General features: G+C 39.9%; 2 long non-coding RNA genes across 2 annotated transcripts; both read left to right on the top strand.

The window, feature by feature from the left end:
- Window positions 1-3,525: 3,525 nt before the first annotated feature.
- On the top strand, window positions 3,526-8,405 carry LOC140327826 (uncharacterized). Its single transcript, XR_011920142.1, has 4 exons — window positions 3,526-3,662; window positions 5,233-5,295; window positions 6,273-6,424; window positions 8,079-8,405. It is a non-coding gene; the product is annotated as an uncharacterized lncRNA (long non-coding RNA).
- A 393-nt stretch (window positions 8,406-8,798) lies between these two features.
- LOC140327211 (uncharacterized) lies at window positions 8,799-12,208 on the top strand. Its single transcript, XR_011920000.1, has 3 exons — window positions 8,799-9,052; window positions 9,656-9,700; window positions 12,137-12,208. It is a non-coding gene; the product is annotated as an uncharacterized lncRNA (long non-coding RNA).
- The last annotated feature ends 3 nt before the right edge of the window (window positions 12,209-12,211 follow it).

The following is a 12,211-nucleotide window of genomic DNA, read 5'->3' as shown; positions in this document are numbered from 1 at the left end:
TAAAGCAAGGGATCAGACTTTCCTTCAAACATTCCCTCATGGGAATCTTCCAGGTCCATGTTTTTCAAAGGGAGTTGATCCCTACACTGGATCTCCTACCTTCTGCCTTAGGGGCATTTTACCACTCTTGTGCTGCTTTTGTTTGTGCATGGTATCATTTATTTTGGTGCAGATAAGCATTACAATGACAAAGTCTTTTGATTTAAATAGGCTGCTTCTCACGCAAATAAAACTTCTGTACAAATCAATGTACCCCCCTCTGTGTGTGTGAAGGATCATTTGCACAAGATAAGTCTAAACATGTCTAAGGAAGTTAACAAAAACCTGAAACTACACTAAATCTACAAATTATACTGTGCTGTATCTATATAGATACACCATTATCTATATGAAATAATACTACTGCATCTCTGAAGGAACAGCATTGTAAGCTTAGATCAGGAAATGTTTAGGACTACAGAACATCTCTGATTTCTTGTTCTCCATAACATAGGAGGTGTTCTGAGGTCTACAGAGAAAGCAGGGAAAAATGTTCTTCCTAGGCTTTGCCTGATGAATGAATGAGTGTGTACACACAGTGCCTGTTATGTTCTATAGAGAGGAGGGAAGATGAGTGAGTGGCACCCCGCTGTGCTCTCCTCCCTTTACTTGATTAGCGGTTGTTGCTCATCAGACATTCATGGATTTGTCCTGATGGATCCATGAACAACGTTGGGTGACCACTGTGCTCAGGACAGGAAGTAGTCCTAGGTGACAACAATGCCTACCACTGGACCCAGCAGAGCTGATGATTCATTTTCATCCAGAGTTGTGAGACAAATCTCATACCTCATATGCAAGGTGAAAGCATGGATGAATATTATGGAACATTGCCTCCCAGAAGTAAAGGGAGAGATGGGAGCAATGCATCAACAAAAGGGGAAGAGGATCATCAGGCGCATTAATAGCCCAGATATGGTTAGAAAGGCAGCCAGGTGTATTGTCCATAGGATTAACGTTCTGATAATTAGAATAACCCCTAGCTGACAGAGATAGTGGGCTGCCGCCATATACTAAGTACAAAGTGCCGAGGTACCTTGAAATATTAAAGGCATGGACATGATACTTGGTAGACCTAACACTAATGAAAAGCAATAATAATTTGGAATAACATGGCATTAACTTGGTAATTCAGAAAAATACAGATAGAGCAATCAAGGGGAGGGATCTATGTATAAAGCAAGGGATCAGACTTTCCTTCAAACATTCCCTCATGGAAATCTTCCAGGTCCATGTTTTTCAAAGGGAGTTGATCCCTACACTGGATTTCCTACCTTCTGCCTTAGGGGCATTTTACCACTCTTGTGCTGCTTTTGTTTGTGCATGGTATCATTTATTTTGGTGCAGATAAGCATTACAATGACAAAGTCTTTTGATTTAAATAGGCTGCTTCTCACGCAAATAAAACTTCTGTACAAATCAATGTACCCCCCTCTGTGTGTGTGAAGGATCATTTGCACAAGATAAGTCTAAACATGTCTAAGGAAGTTAACAAAAACCTGAAACTACACTAAATCTACAAATTATACTGTGCTGTATCTATATAGATACACCATTATCTATATGAAATAATACTACTGCATCTCTGAAGGAACAGCATTGTAAGCTTAGATCAGGAAATGTTTAGGACTACAGAACATCTCTGATTTCTTGTTCTCCATAACATAGGAGGTGTTCTGAGGTCTACAGAGAAAGCAGGGAAAAATGTTCTTCCTAGGCTTTGCCTGATGAATGAATGAGTGTGTACACACAGTGCCTGTTATGTTCTATAGAGAGGAGGGAAGATGAGTGAGTGGCACCCCGCTGTGCTCTCCTCCCTTTACTTGATTAGCGGTTGTTGCTCATCAGACATTCATGGATTTGTCCTGATGGATCCATGAACAACGTTGGGTGACCACTGTGCTCAGGACAGGAAGTAGTCCTAGGTGACAACAATGCCTACCACTGGACCCAGCAGAGCTGATGATTGATTTTCATCCAGAGTTGTGAGACAAATCTCATACCTCATATGCAAGGTGAAAGCATGGATGAATATTATGGAACATTGCCTCCCAGAAGTAAAGGGAGAGATGGGAGCAATGCATCAACAAAAGGGGAAGAGGATCATCAGGCGCATTAATAGCCCAGATATGGTTAGAAAGGCAGCCAGGTGTATTGGTAGGCCAGATATGGTTAGAAAGGCAGCCAGGTGTATTGATAGCCCACATGTGGTTGGAAAAGCAGCCAGGTGCATTGGTAGGCCAGATGAAATACAATAGGTAAAAAAGCAGCCTGGGGCATCAGTAGCCCAGATGTGGTTAGAAAGACAGCCAGGTGCATTGGTAAGCCATATGAGGCCCAAATAGCAGCCAGGTTCATTGGTAGGCCAAATAAAAAACAAAGAGCATCCAGGTGCATTGGTAACCCACATGTGGTTGGAAAGGCAGCCAGGTCATTTACAGGCCTGGGATTGGTGTAATGGGGGTCTGGGTGTATGTGTGGAGGGGGGCTTGACATCTGGAAGCCTCCTTTAATAAGTTGGTCACCAGATGTCTGCTAACCAACACCCTGGGAATGAGTACTGGAGGTAAGGAGCGGTAATTATTATTCCCTTTTACTTTACATATAGCTAAATAAAATATATAGAGCCTTAAAAAAAGCCCCAAAAAGTCTGTTTAAGCCTGCACAGTAGACAGTTGCAAGCAGTGAACGCTGTATTTTACTAATGCAGATTGAGCATAATAGAAAACCAACAGACGCAGCAGTTGTGACATGCATGCTGCTTATCCAATGTAACTGAATCATTAAATGGAAAGGCTTGTTCAGAATAATAGCAGTTCAGTTAGTGACATTCATTCTGTGAAACAAACAAGGAATGCAGCAAATGTTATACATGCGGTTATAGCGCATTGCTCCCTAAAAATCTTAGTAAAACGGGTAGTTCCCGTTTATTAGGGGCGGTGTTGCACTTAAAAAGAAAAACACACACAAAATTTTTATTTAACATAAAAGGGTTGTCTAACCTTTTATGTAAAAGTGAAAATTCTGAGTTTAGATCCGCTTTAACACATGCACAATGATTACCCGTAGAAGGCTCTAGGTATCCCCAGTTGTTTGCAGCCCCTTCAAATGTTATGAACTTTTTACAACTGCTTAAAATAATAGCAACTGCAAACAAAAACAAGGTTTCCTCTAAATGTAAATATTGAATGTTTTTCTTTTTTCTTATAGAATGTTATTAAAACAACCAGCACAATACAGGAACTCTGCTGCAAATTAATAAAACATTTACTTATGCTGATTGGGAATGAATGAGGAATGTCTCCTGCAGAGTCCCTCCCAATGGGGGAGGAATAGGAGCTGCACAGACTGGGATCTATTGTTCCTGCTTCTAGCAAATGCATAACAGGGGATTGAAAGCGAAAGATGACCTCAACAAATGCTTGGAGATTCGCTTCCTGAGGTCACAGGTCTTCAATGTACTTCCTCTTAAAGGCACAAATGGCTGTGGGCTGCATGGTGAGTAAGAGTTGTGTTATTTACTTGCAATTTATATCATCATACACAGAAAACCTGGGGATATGAGATGTTACAGGGCTGATATTAGCAGCAAAGTCATTGCAGACAGCTGGAAATGTGCACAGGTAAGAGCAGAAGTTTGAACACCTGTACAGCTAACCACACATTGGTAACAATTATACTACAACATGCAATGTGATAAGCTGCATGCAGACATTGCATTTCTGTAGCTGGAAAGGAATGTTTCTAATGTCAGTGGAATGAAAACAAAGCTGCTCTGTTTTATAGGTATATTAAGCTGGAGCCACCAGTTGTGTCCAATTTCATAGGAAATTACAATGGTTGTCCATATTCTGTGCATGTCAGGGGACCGTAGCATGCATGCACAATTTCTGTTGCTGTAAAGGATTTTTATTTTTAGGATTTTCATTCAGTGAAAGTAGAATGAATGGGAACTCCTTAGGTCTATGGAGAGGGAAGGGGGGAGGACGAGCAAGTGGCAGTGTGCTGTGTTCTTGTTGCTCTCGTTGTAAATGACAGCAATCGTCCCTGGTATCGGACTGCTGTAGACTAGATCGGGATCATTCATCTCCGGTTAAAGATCATTCATTTCATTATTTAAATGGAAATAAATGAAGCAAGCAGTTTTTTCAGCAATAAAATAATCTTACTTGCCTATCTGCAATTTTTTTTTAACTAACCTCACTTGGTCCTGTTCTCCTGGTCTTCTGGTTTTGGAAACCTGCACAGAAATTAATTCATTCTCAGACGTCGGATATGCCGGATTATACACTGAGCTGTGCAAGTGTTGTATATTAATATTATTATTAAACAGGATTTATATAGTGCCAACATATTACGCAGCGCTGTACACTAAATAGGGTTTGCAAATGACAGACAAATACAGACAGTGACACAGGAGGAGAGGACCCTGCCCTGAAGAGCTTACAATCTAGGGGATTTTGTCAATCATGGTTTATATTGCTGTCTGTATCCTCTTGTATTTCCTAGTAAGAAAGAAAGGAGAGACAAAATAAAATGTCTTAGTACAACAATGTGTACTAAGATGTAAACATTTTGCAGCATTTCAATGCACCGTCCTGATTGGAAATATTCCCCTTATGACCTGTCCTGCTGAGCTAAATTATCAAATTGTTCTTCACATGCAGCTGCTCACTGCATTTATATTGCTTGATGCTTGTAACTCATAAATGTCAGGTTGTAGGGCCTTTACGAAGGTATACAGCTGGCAGCCTTGTCCTTAGCTGGTAGCTATCAGGTTACCAGGCAACCAGTTATGTACATTAGATTCAAGTGGCATTACTGGTTGTTAATGTGCACAGTGGGTATTAACTGCCTGCTTTGTACAGTTAGAGGACATGCAGTTGCTAACCTTGTCTAGTGCATTAGCCTAATTCCTGCTAAAATCCCCTTAGTTCAGACTTGCATCAAAAACGGTTTTCGTGCAGCTGGTGAGGTGCATGCCATTTGGTGGCCTGAATAGCTGTGCTTGTTCTTAGAGATCCAGTATTTGCACATCTTAGCACAAGCAGTACTGAACTGTTCACTGTCACCCCACTGATTCTTTACAAGCTTTCACTGGGAGACACAACAAGCAGAACCTCACCCAAAGAATCAGTTTAGTGCTGTGACACTCATATCATCCCATTGACATTAAATTGTCTTATTTTCCAGGCATGATACTTCAGTCATCAGCAGCATGAATTAACCTACCCTGGATAATGGAGGATGGTCACGGTATGTTTTTATAAGTCTAACAGTTGTAGAATTGGCATGAAAACTGTGAATAAAAATGATTTTCTTATCCCTCCATAGTCCAAACAGGTCTTCAAAGTATATCATGTAAGATGAACAACAACACATGACATTTACACTGTTTCATTATTTAACAAAGACAGAAGTAGTATGTGAAAAATTAAATCATCAACATGTGTAATCATCTCTCTAAAAGCAGGAGTTTTGGCAGTTTGCTGGCCTGTAGCATTTAGGTGTGTGTTAACACAATGCCAAGAGGAACAATCTTACCAAAGCAATTGTATCTCATCAATCCAGTAAAGGGGGGTTGTATGCCCATTTCTAAACAAGTCCAGAATTCTACACAAGAAAGATTATTCACAAGTAGATAAGACCATTGGCAATCTTCCCAGGAGTGGACATCTCGGCAAATGTACTCCAAGGTCAAACTGTGCAATGCTCAGAGAAAGTGCAAAAAAAACATTTTAGACTCTACATGCACCAGTTTGGAAGGGTTGCCAGGAAAAAGCCTCTTCTTTCTATAATAGACATGGTGGCACGTCTGAAGTTTGCAAAGCTGCATCTGAACAAACCACAAGACTTCTGGACAATAGTCCAGTCAGAGTCCAGACCTCAACCCAAACAAAATGCTGTGGAGAGACCTTAAGATATCTGTGCATAAACAAATGTCTGCACATTGCAATGAATTAATGCAATACTGCAATGTTGTAAAGAAGAGTAGGTCAGAATTCCTTCACAATGAAGAAGGAGACTGATAAAGTCATACAGAAAGTTATTGCTGCTAAAGTTGGTTTTACAAGTTACTGAATCACTGTACTTTTTGACTTAACTTGTGTTAAGTAATGACAGTGGAATGTGTTGTGAGGTTAATTTTTATTATGTCCCTAAAATTGAAAGCGACTCTACTTTTCCTCATGAACATAGATATATATATAATACTGACTTATATTTCTCTGCAGGATTTATCAACTGTCAGGAAAAGATATCCTTAGAAGATCTGAAATGGTTTTATGCAAAATCGAAAGTTCCTATTTGTCTAGCAATTACTGAAATCGATCCTTTCCTGAATACATTTAGGAAGGCGGGTATCCTATCCGAGGAAGAGTCCCTGGTCAGTATATTTATTACTGCATACAAGGAGTGACTGCATTACACACAGTGTATGGATAACCAAAACAACTTATTCTTAAGCTAGGTACACACTTAATATAATTTTCCAACGATAATTATTACTATCGCAGTAATTATTGTTGGAAAGCGAACGATTACGTCCGATCAACGATTATGCATGATTATACTTGAACAATCGTTTTGTGCACAATTCTGTACATGCTGTAACAATATGATCGTTCAAATATAATCCACTAATAGTGTACACACGCTAGATACAATCGTTTGAACGATGCAGGGAGTGACATGTAAAGGAGAAAGTGAATTGCAGAAACATGCACAATCACTGAACGACTTTACACACGATAGATAGTGAACGATTGTCGGACAATCAGATCCGCTGTGCCGGTCGTTCATTTCCAACGACAATTCTCGTTCGTCAGCCTCATTGGTCACTTTTTTTAGAACGATTTTTGGCCAACTGGTCATTCGTTTTCAACGATAATTATTGGACGTGTGTACGCAGCTTTAGTTTAGAATACCTTTTAGTATAGTGACCTTTTACAGTCCTACTACCCTAAGCAGGGACACAGATAATGACAATGCCATGGGGCATAACCCTTCCACACTCTATCCAAAAAGAAAAGAATTTTATGTATTGGAATTAGAAAACAATATAGATTCCAGTTACCTAAACCCGTATATAATTACTGGATAAATATGTTCTAAAAATATCAGCTTGTCTTTGATCAAAGTTTTCCAGATAAGCCCACTCCAGTCTGTTTGACTAATCCATGTTAAAGCACAAATACCAGGAGCTTGCAGTGAATGGAATTAAGGTGCGTACACACTTCCAATTTTTATCGTTCAAAACGAACGACAAACGAACGACGAACGATCGATTGGGCAAAAATCGTTCGTAAAAAAGTAACCAACGACGCAGACGAACGAGGAAAGTCGTTGGAAACGAACGACCGGACCGGCGGATCGGATTGGACGACGATCGTTGAACATCGTTCGTGTGTACGATCGTTCGTTGATCGTCCATGGTCTGAGCATGCGTAATGAACGAACGTTCGTTCACTTTCCTGTCGTGCACATAGTTCCTCTATCGCTCAAACGATCGTATCTATTGTGTGTACAATATCTACGAACGATCGTGTCGTTATCTCTATGTGCAGGATCGGTGCTATACGATCGTTCGTAGATATCGTGCAGGATCGTTCGTCGTTCGTTTTCCAACGATAATAATTGGAAGTGTGTACGTAGCTTTAGGGAATCACTGTTCCCCATGCATCTAAATCAAACCACAAAACCAGATTTTTTTTTGCCAGAGACTAACAAAATCTAGAATCCATATAGCTGACCCATCATTTACGGATCTGCCATGTCAGATTGCTAAAAGCAGAGTACTAACAATCACTATGGGTTTATTAGGCACTGCAAGGTTTCTTTCAATTATCCTCCCTCTCCATGGGACAAAACAGCACTCGATCATTTCCGCTGTCCCTGAGACAATTACTAAAGATTTCCAGCAATAATTATTAAGTGTATATTCTAGGCTTAATAATATATGCATTATACACTGACTGGTAGAAGTGATATCCTTTCTTTACTACAGTATGTTACAACTCAAAACTTCTTACTTTTTACAGGAGTTACAAGCAGATACCAGGTCTGTCCATCGAGTCATCTACGAATCTCTATGCTGGATTGAAGAAAAGAAATTTCCTGTAGAGAAATTCTTTAGCAAACTGTTCGATATACCCTTCTTAATAGCATATCCCAATCTAAAGCCAATCTATAATGGTAGGTTAAAAGTTTGTTATAAAAAATACCAATGCATATTGTCTTGTTGAATGGTTTAATCTTATTTTAAAAGTTACATTTGTCCATGTTAAAATTAGTTTTTGTATCTATGCTCTATTTTCAAATCACATTTCTATATTATTTAGTAATAAGTATGAGATGTAATGATTTTTACGATGTGTACTGCTTTTACACATATAAATTCAATGTATTGCATTCAATACAGTTATTTTGTATTGAATGCAATACAAATGGATTTTGAATTTCCCGCCCTGCCCCACCGGCAACGTACACACACACCGACGTCACCGGGAACTCCCCCGGTGACTCATCGTGTGCAGAAGATGCCGGAGGAAGAAGGAAGAAGATGGATCGCGCCAATGGACAACGCGGGACGCCGGCAGATCAGGTAATGCTGTATTTACTATTACTTCCCAAAAGTTTACCTACCCCGAGTGTAATTCGGGGTTACCGCTTTCAGCAACTTGTTTCTACCCCGAGTCACACTCGGGGTTACCGCTACTGAGGTTAATGAGATGCTGATATTAGTAAAAACATCTCACTAGTTAATAAAATTTGTGTATGAATCTGAAAACACAAATGTCCAAATGTTGGAAGCATTGGAATTGATTTCTCTTGAATTCTTTACATGGTCTTTTCCTTTAACAGAAGCTCCAGGCTGACAAGAGACGTGCTAAGGATGTGTTGTGTGATGCTCTGAGCTGGATTGAGGAGAGAAATGACATGGAAGCATTCTATGTTTATGTATTTCAAGGATTCTACCTCAGGCGCTTCCCTGATCTCAAGATCATCCTATCAAGTAAGTCATTTAAAGACATTGCTGGGTATCAGGCATACAACTACAGAGGTGGGAGAGCTATGGACCAAATATATGGCCTAATCCAGGAGTCTCCAACCACTGGGGTACAGATTGGTACTGGGTTGTGGACTATGCTGAACGAGAAAGGACATTGCCTTCCTCCCCACTGGATCAGTTTCATGCAAAAGAATGTTTCCACAGACCAGACTGAAAAACCCCAATCAACTCCTTGGTTTATGGAAAACTTCTCTTGTATAGAAGTCTAGAAAATCATACTAATGTGTGTCACCTTTAGCACATGTAGACTAAGCAGTTCTGACTCTGCTTGTTGCAGTGGATTCCATTGTTTGGAACTATTACATCACAACGTATTGAGATTGTAGCTTATAATATCCACTTATATCTGGCTGGTATAACGGCTCAGTTATTGGTAGGGAGGGGTAGATGTGCAGAAATTTTTATTATTAGTTGGCAGACTGTAGTAAATAAAGTCAAGATAAATGACAACATTATAATTAAACCACCTAAATAAGAGGGTATGGATCCTAAGTTTATGCATGACTTCAGTGTAACTTTAACTAAGGTTTCTGTTTTATCTTACAGGATTAAATCGGGCACTTAAATTGGATATGTCCTTCCCTATTCCAGGTATTTTTTTATGATCATGCAAGGCACATTTGCAACATATGTGCTGCTGTTTAAAGCTGAACATTTCAGTAGCTTTTAATTAGATTTTTATTTATAAGATCAGGGGGAGATGTTACATGACTGGACCTAAAATCTACCTGATATATATGGTGAATTTTTAAAAAGTAAGAAGGAAAGGAGAGTGCAGACAGGAATGGGTTGTTGGTTTTTATCAAATGTTTCTAAATTCTGCTTTTTAAAGTGGAAGTCGACTTATCTTTCCATGCTTCATTGCCAGCGCCGACATCTTCACCTGATCTTCCTCTGGGTTCAGGTTCAGGAATGGGTTCTATGTTTGATCTTGAATTCTGCTTTTAAAGTGGGAATTAACAATTACTTCTCCTGGCTTTATTGTTTGTACTATCTTTACCTAGTTTTCTTTTGGGTTTGGGTCCTTGGCCATCTCCCCTACCTGACCAGGCTAAAATATTATAACGCCCAGGTATATGGGTGAGAGTTCACTTAATCCCATGTATGCCAGGGCGGCACACTGCGCATTCACAGCTCTTTGTACATTCAACAACAGATTGCAAACAGGACAATAAGTTTGTTTTATTGTATAGGCAGCACGGTGGCTCAGTGGTTAGCACTCTGCCTTTTGCAGCGTTAGGGTCGAATCACGGGCAGCACACTATCTGCATGGAGTTTGCAGGTTCTTCCTGTGTTTGCGTGGGTTTCCTCCGGGTACTACAGTTTCCTTCCACATTCCAAAAACATGCAACTAGGTTATTTGGCTTCCCCCCAAAAAATTGACCTTAGACTTAAAGACATATGGCTATGGAAGGGACATTAGATTGTGAGCTTCATGAGGGACAGTTAGTGACATGACTATGGACTTTGCAAATCGTTTCTTAATATGTTAGCGCTATATAAATACTGTGTAATAATAATTGTACAAGGGTCACATGTTCCTTCTACAATAATGAGCATTTTTTTCTTAAAATATAGTTTCATTTTCTGTGTTAGTTTCATTGTAGACTTTCCTTGCAGTATAAAATTAGCTCCATTCAGTCATTAGTAACCCAGTGGGTATGTGTAATCTATAGGTGACTCAAAATTGTTGCTCTCAGAGTTGAATGGAGTGGGAATATATGCCTAGGAGGACTGAGGGGTATTTAAAGCTAACCAAACCTGAAAGGCTAAGCCACAGCTACACTGAAAGTTCAGTCTGATACTGAGAAACCACTTGTTGACAATCATCCTCTTGGCCGTAAATGGTCAGTGCTGCAAATGAGAATACTCATAGATCGTTAAATCTCTTAGTATCATATAAAAACTTTATTATTTCCTTACGATATGGAGATTGGCAGTGCTAGCTCATACCAGGTCTAACTAAAGTACTACTGAGCTTTCAAAAGAAAAAAATAAACTAACCTAGCCCCCCCTCCTCCCCCAGATCTCTTATCTAATCTTATTATTATTATTATTATTAAACAGGATTTATATAGCGCCAACATATTACGCAGCGCTGTACATTAAATAGGGATTGCAAATGACAGACTAATACAGACAGTGATACAGGAGGAGAGGACCCTGCCCCGAAGAGCTTACAATCTAGTAGGTGGGGGAATTTCACACACAAAGGATGTGAGATATGTAGTGTGGGAAGTAGTGATGGTTTCAAATGACAGAAGAAGCCGGGTAGGCAAGTTTGAAAAAATGGGTTTTGAGTGCTCTTTTAAATGAGCAGAAAGTAGGAGCAAGCCGAATAGGACGAGGAAGACCATTCCAGAGAGTTGGAGCAGCTCTAGAAAAGTCTTGTATTCGTGCATGTGATGAGGTTATGAGTGAGGAAGTCAGTAGTAGGTCATTGGAGGAGCGGAGAGAGCGGCAAGGGGAGTATTTTTTAACCATGTCAGAGATGTAAGTGGGACAATAACTGTGTAGGGATTTGAAGGCAAAGCACAGGAGCTTAAATTTGATTATAAGGTGAAAAGGAAGCCAATGGAGAGAACTACAAAGAGATGTAGCGGAGGAGGAGCGGAGGGAAGGATGGATGAGTCTGGCTGCAGCACATGTGTGAATTGAATCTTCAATTCACACATGTGCTCAGCTCCCTTTGATGATAATTCCCCCCTCAATTGTTTAAATACTGTATTCCCTGGTGCTGCTCATAGACCTGAATGAATCAATAGTCTAGAGTGGGGTCATATTTATATGATATTAAATCTGACAGCTTCCAACCATGCACTGCAGGTGAAAATTGAAGGTCCAGAACAAGTGATTGCTGGATCACCTAGGTTCTCCCATGATAGTCCATCTTCTCCAGTACTGGAGTGCTTGAAAAAATCAGACCCATAGAATCTTCCTTAGTAGAATTACCTTATGTGGTAAAATGATTTCTTACATATCCACAACTAAGAATTATAATAACATGCGGCATTCTGCGATCCACAGATACACGGAACCCTACGTTACAACCTATGCCATCCACAGATACAAGGGACACTAGGATACAACCTATGCCATAGA

Source organism: Pyxicephalus adspersus, chromosome 3 (genome assembly GCF_032062135.1).
Source record: "Pyxicephalus adspersus chromosome 3, UCB_Pads_2.0, whole genome shotgun sequence".
In the NCBI taxonomy this organism is placed as follows: Eukaryota; Metazoa; Chordata; class Amphibia; order Anura; family Pyxicephalidae; genus Pyxicephalus; species Pyxicephalus adspersus.
Note: the sequence above shows the minus strand (reverse complement) of the source record. Positions and strands in the feature narration are given on the sequence as shown.